Source organism: Orcinus orca, chromosome 12 (genome assembly GCF_937001465.1).
Source record: "Orcinus orca chromosome 12, mOrcOrc1.1, whole genome shotgun sequence".
In the NCBI taxonomy this organism is placed as follows: Eukaryota; Metazoa; Chordata; class Mammalia; order Artiodactyla; family Delphinidae; genus Orcinus; species Orcinus orca.
The window spans coordinates 9,003,935-9,010,743 of NC_064570.1; the positions used below are offsets into that span (position 1 = coordinate 9,003,935).

The 6,809-nt window shown below is 37.2% G+C and overlaps 1 long non-coding RNA gene across 1 annotated transcript; it reads right to left on the reverse strand.

Moving 5' to 3' along the window:
- Window positions 1-736: 736 nt before the first annotated feature.
- LOC125960677 (uncharacterized) lies at window positions 737-6,362 on the reverse strand. Its single transcript, XR_007470597.1, has 2 exons — window positions 2,261-6,362; window positions 737-1,597 (listed from the first exon to the last, which is right to left on the reverse strand). It is a non-coding gene; the product is annotated as an uncharacterized LOC125960677 (long non-coding RNA).
- Window positions 6,363-6,809: the final 447 nt, after the last annotated feature.

Below are 6,809 nucleotides of genomic sequence, written 5' to 3' on the forward strand. Positions count from 1 at the left end.
TCTGGGAAATAATGTAAAAGAACACTTGTACAGGTGCAGGAGGACAGATATATTATATATGTGTGTGTATTCATATATAAAAAAAGATGTTTACTGCAGAATTTATTGTTCCTAACATTTGGAAACACCTAAATGTCCATCAAAAAAGGAAGAGACATGTAAATTGTATGTATTCATAACTGAACAGTAAATAATAGCTATAATGAGTGAACTGAAACCACGTGTATAATGTGGATCTCAAAATTAGTGTGAAAAGAATTATAGAATGATGGTTTTCATCGTGATACCATTTATGTATCATGTATGTATAAAAATGATAGTAGATATCTTTTATGGATACTTACTAAGTAATATAAATTAAAGAAATGTAAACGATGATACATCAGCTTCCTGTTGTACTCGTATTGGGAGAGTAAAAAAAGAGGACTGTGATTGAGGAGGAGCACACAAGGGAATTCAATTCTCTACTGTTTTATTTCTTTAAAAAAATCAGAATCAAATATGAATGTTAACATTGACTAGTACATATATTCTTATATGATTCAATATATTTATGTGTGTTTGAATGCTTTCATACAAAGAATAAAAGAAATGAGGAATTTGGAATGAAGGAAAAGTCAGGATATGAAATTAAAAGCCTCAGCTAAATTAACACACTGAGATGCATATTATAAGACCTATATAGTTTCCAGGGACAGTTAGCTAATTAGTTCTTTAGCAGTATCTGCAAGATTAAAAAACAAAATAAAGCAATAAGATAGTTTAGGAGGAATGCACCTTTGCTCTTGCGAAGTATTGAGAGGTTTCTCCTCTTCTGGGTCTTCAGCTATTGTGGGATAGAGCTTTGGCACTCAAAAGTGCAACCTGCCAAAGGAGTAGCATTGACGCCACCTGGGAGCTTGTTAGAAACGCAGAATGTCAGGCCCCAGCCCAGACCTGCTCAATGAGAATTTGCATTTTAACAAGACTGCCAGATGGCACACTGAGGTCTGAAAAGCCCTCATACAGAAGCAGCAGCTCTCAATAGCATATCTGTCTAGATCATGACCAAGACAATTTTATTCTGGAAAATTTTCAGAGTAGCTTTTGAACCAATCACCTAGTACAGCCATAGTTAAAGCTTTAAGCACTCAAAGAACATCTACTTTTAGACAAAGGCAGCTTCTACTAAAATTTCCAAGATGTATTAATTGCAAATTGTAGCTGTAAATACCGTATGATGTAATGGCTTTATAAGACTGAAATATCTCCTATGGGAAGTTCATCAAGATTTCTGTGATTTCTTCATGTCACTAAATCAATTCTGTTTACACATCTTTCACAGTCCTGCCTCTGCTCTCCCTGCCTTTCTGAATGAGAAACTCAACTTCTCTTCTTAATTTAACAAAATATATATTATATACATCCAGAGAGCTTGTGGTAAGTGAAGATGTTATTAAAGGTTTTGGGGAGACAGAGGAGTGACTATTATAAAGTTGAATATTGGAGTTCCCCCTCAGCGAGATGCGTCCTGAGAGCTGATATACTGACACAGCTTAATAGTTTGTTTCACTAAAAAAATTCTGCCACATGTAAATGTAAATAATGACTAAAATATCTTGCAGAGAATTTATATTTAACCAATTAAGAATGCTGCCTTTACTTTCCTCAATCCAACCAAAGGACCTAAACCAAAGGAACTACCATCAATAAGTAAGATTCTGCAACTACTTCGGGAATCTAATGAGTGGATTTTAACAAAAGCTGGTTCCTTGCTGATAGGCCGAGCCATTTCCTTGGCAGTAAAAGGAAACAGCTGTGCTGGGTGATTAGCCTACTGAAAACCAAATGAGACACAAAAACAAAACCTCCTACCCAAAGTCGCTTTCATACACACTGGCCAGGGGCTCTCAGCTCTGACTGCATTAGACACACCACAGAAGGGAGCCTTTAAAAAATGCTGAACTTGGGTCCCATGCCAGAACAATTACATCTGAATAAGGGAGGAGGGGGGCACTAAGGACAGGTATCAGTATTTTTTGAAAGCTCCCCATGTAATTCTATTCTGCTCAAGAAAGCAGAAGAAAAACCTTCCTCTGAAATAGAAGTTCTGCTTCAAGTTTTTAACAAACAAAAGGTCGTGAAAGATTAAGTGAAAAAACCATACAGACTAAAAGTGAGGGGATGGAAAAAGATATTCCATGGAAATCAAAAGAAAGCTGAAGTAGCAATTCTCATATCAGACAAAATAGACTTTAAAATAAAGACTATTATAAGAGACAAAGAAGGACACTACACTACATAATGCTCAAGGGATCAATCCAAAAAGAAGATATGACAATTGTAAATATTTATTCACCCAACATAGGAGAACTTCAATACATAAGGCAAATGCTAACAGCCATAAAACGGGAAATCAACAGTAAAACAACCATAGTAGGGGACTTTCAACACCCCACTTTAACCAATGGACAGATCATCCAAAATGAAAATAAATAAACACAAGCTTTAAATGATACATTAAACAAGATGGACTTAATTGATATTTATAGGACATTCCATCCAAAAATAACAGGATACACTCTCTTCTCAAGCACTCATGAAACATTCTCCAAGATAGATCATATCCTGGGTCACAAATCAAGCCTTCATAAATTGAAGAAAACCGAAATCATATCAAGTATCATTTCTGACCACAACCCTATGAGACTAGATAAGAATTACAGGAAAAAAACTGTAAAAAACACAAACATATGGAGGCTAAACAATACACTACTAAATAACCAAGAGATCACTGAAGAAAACAAAGAGGAAATCAAAAAATACCTAGAAACAAATGACAATGAAAACACAATGACCCAAAACCTACAGGATTCAGCAAAAGCAGTTCTAAGAGGGAAGCTTATAGCAATACAATCTTAGCTCAAGAAACAAGAAACATCTCAAATAAAAAAACCTAACCTTACACCTAAAGCAATTAGAGAAAGAAGAACAAAAAACCCCCAAAGTCAGCAGGAGGAAAGAAATCATAAAGATCAGATCAGAAATAAATGAAAAAGAAAAGAAGGAAACAATAGCAAAGATCAATAAAACTAAAAGCTGCTTCTTCGAGAAGATAAACAAAACTGATAAATCATTAGCCAGACTCATCAAGAAAAAAAGGGAGAAGACTCAAATCAACAGAATTAGAAATGAAAACGGAGAAGTAACAACTGACACTGCAGAAATACAAAGGATCACGAGAGATTACTACAAGCAACTCTATGCCAATAAAACGGACAACCTGGAAGAAATGGACAAATTCTTAGAAAAGCACAAGCTTCTGAGACTAAACCAGGAAGAAACAGAAAATATAAACAGATGAATCACAAGCACTGAAATTGAGACTGTGATTAAAAACCTTCCAACAAACAAAAGCCCAGGACCAGATGGCTTCACAGGCAAATTCTATCAAACATTTAGAGAAGAGCTAACACCCATCCTTCTCAAACTCTTCCAAAATATAGCAGAGGGAGGAACACTCCCAAACTCATGTTATGAGGCCACCATCACCCTGATACCAAAACCAGACAAAGATGTCACAAAGAAAGAAAACTACAGGCTAATATCACTGATGAATATAGATGCAAAAATCCTCAACAAAATACTCGCAAACAGAATCCGACAACACATTAAAGGGATCATACAACATGATCAAGTGGGGTTTATCCCAGGAATGCAAGGATTTTTCAATATACACAAATCAATCAATGTGATAAACCGTATTAACAAACTGAAGGAGAAAAACCATATGATCATCTCAATAGATGCAGAAAAGCTTTCAACAAAATTCAACACCCATTTATGATAAAAACTCCCCAGAAAGTAGTAGGCACAGAGGGAACTTACCTCAACATATAATAAAGGCCATATATGACAAACCCACAGCCAACATCTTTCACAAAGGTGAAAAACTGAAAGCATTTCCTCTAAGATCAGGAACAAGACAAGGTTCTCCACTCTCACCACTATTATTCAACATAGTTTAGACAGTTTTAGCCACAGCAATCAAAGAAGAAACAGAAAGAAAAGGAATCCAAATCGGAAAAGAAGATGTAAAGCTGTCACTGTTTGCAGATGACATGATACTCTACATAGAGAATCCTAAAGATGCTACCAGAAAACTACTAGAGCTAATCAATGAATTTGGTAAAGCATCAGTATACAAAATTAATGCAAAGAAATCTCTTGCATTCCTGCACACTAATGATGAAAAATCTGAAAGTGAAACTAAGGAAACACTCCCATTTACCATTGCAACAAAAAAAATAAAATACCTAGGAATAAACCTACCTAAGGAGACAAAAGACCTGTATGCAGAAAACTATAAGACACCGATGAAAGAAATTAAAGATGATACAAACAGATGGAGAAATATACCATGTTCTTGGATTGGAAAAAATCAACATTGTGAAAATGACTCTACTACCCAAAGCAATCTACAGATTCAATGCAATCCCTATCAAACTACCAATGGCATTTTTCACAGAACTAGAACAAAAAATTTGTATGGAAACACGTAAGACCCCGAATAGCCAAAGCAATCTTGAGAACGAAAAAAGGAACTGGAGAAATCAGGCTCCCTGACTTCAGACTATACTACAAAGCTACAGTAATCAAGACAGTATGGTACTGGCACAAAAACAGAAATATAAATCAATGGAACAGGATAGAAAGCCCAGAGATAAACCCATGCACAAATGGTCACCTTATCTTTGCTAAAAGAGGCAAGAATATACAGTGGAGAAAAGACAGCCTCTTCAATAAGTGGTGCTGAGAAAACTGGACGGCACAAGTAAAAGAATGAAATTAGAACACTCCCTAACACCATACACAAAAATAAACTCAAAATGGATTAAAGACCTAAATATAAGGCCAGACACTAAAACTCTTAGAGGAAAACACAGGCAGAACACTCTATGACATAAATAACAGCAAGAATCTTTTTGACCCACCTCCTAGAGAAATGGAAATAAAAACAAAAGTAAACAAATGGGACCTAATGAAACTTCAAAGCTTTTGCACAGCAAAGGAAACCATAAACAAGACCAAAAGACAACCCTCAGAATGGGAGAAAATATTTGCAAATGAAGCAACTGACAAACAATTAATCTCCAAAATACAGAAGCAGCTCATGCAGCTCAATAACTAAAAAACAAACAACCCAATCCAAAAATGGGCAGAAGACCTAAATAGACACTTCTCCAAAGAGGATATACAGATTGCCAACAAACACATGAAAGAATGCTCCAACATCATTAACCATTAGAGAAATGCAAATCAAAACTACAATGAGATATCATCTCACACCAGTCAGAATGGACATCATCAAAAAATCTACAAACAATAAATGCTGGAGAGGGTGTGGAGAAAAGGGAACCCTCTTGCACTGTTGGTGGGAATGTAAATTGATACAGCCACTATGGAGAACAGTATGGAGGTTCCTTAAAAATCTAAAAATAGAACTACCATACAACCCAGCAATCCCACTAGTGGGCATATACCCTGAGAAAACCATAATTCAAAGAGTCATGTACCACAATGCTCATTGCAGCTCTGTTTACAATAGCCAGGACATGGAAGCAACCTAAGTGTCCATTGACAGAGGAATGGATAAAGAAGATGTGGCACATATATACATGGAATATTACTCAGCCATAAAAAGAAACGAAATTAAGTTATTTGCAGTGAGGTGGATGGACCTAGAGTCTGTCATACAGAGTGTAGTAAGTCAGAAAGAGAAAAACAAATACCGTATGCTAACACATATATATGGAATCTAAAAAAACAAAAACCAAAAAAAGGTTCTGAAGAACCTAGGGGCAGGACAGGAATAAAGATGCAGACATATAGAATAGACTTGAGGACACAGGGAGGGGGAAGGGTAAGCTGGGACGTAGTGAGAGAGTGGTATGGACATATATACACTACCAACTGTAAAAGCTAGTGGGAAGGAGCCGCATGGCACAGGCAGATCAGCTCGGTGCTTTGTGACCACCTGGGGGTGGGATAGGGAGGGTGGAGGGAGATGCAAGAGGGAGGAGATATGGGGATATATGTATATGTATAGCTTATTCACTTTATTATAAAGCAGAAACTAACACACCATTGTCAAGCAATTATACTCCAATAAAGACGGTTTTTTTTTTTTTTTTTTTTTTTTTTGCGGTACGCGGGCCTCTCACTGTTGTGGCCTCTCCCGTTGCGGAGCAACAGGCTCCGGACGCGCAGGCTCAGCGGCCATGGCTCACGGGCACAGCCGCTCCGCGGCATGTGGGATCTTCCCGGACCGGGGCACATACCCGTGTCCCCTGCACCGGCAGGTGGACTCTCAACCACTGTGCCCCCAGGGAAGCCCTACAATAAAGATGTTTAAAAAAAAAAAAAAGATTAAGTGTAAAAGCAAGTGTAAAAGCAGTGTGATCTCACTGGGATGGGAGAGTGGAGACCATTTTTTATACTCTCAGAAAAAGGTTTGAAGATTGTCATCAAAATTTTAATTGTGGTTATTCCTGAATGGTGGGATTGTGGACGAGTTATATTTTTCTTCTTTTGCTTCCTTTTTCCAGTCTACCTGCAATGAAAGTGTATTGCTCATAAAAAAGGTAACTTCAATTAAAAATAAAGATACCAGTGGACCTTATCTTCATTAAACAGGCTATGACCAGGAATAGTTTAAAAAAGTATAATGTAGGGCTTCCCTGGTGGCGCAGTGGTTGAGAGTCCGCCTGCCAATGCAGGTGACACGGATTCGTGCTCCAGTCTGGGAAGATCCCACATGTCGCGGAGCG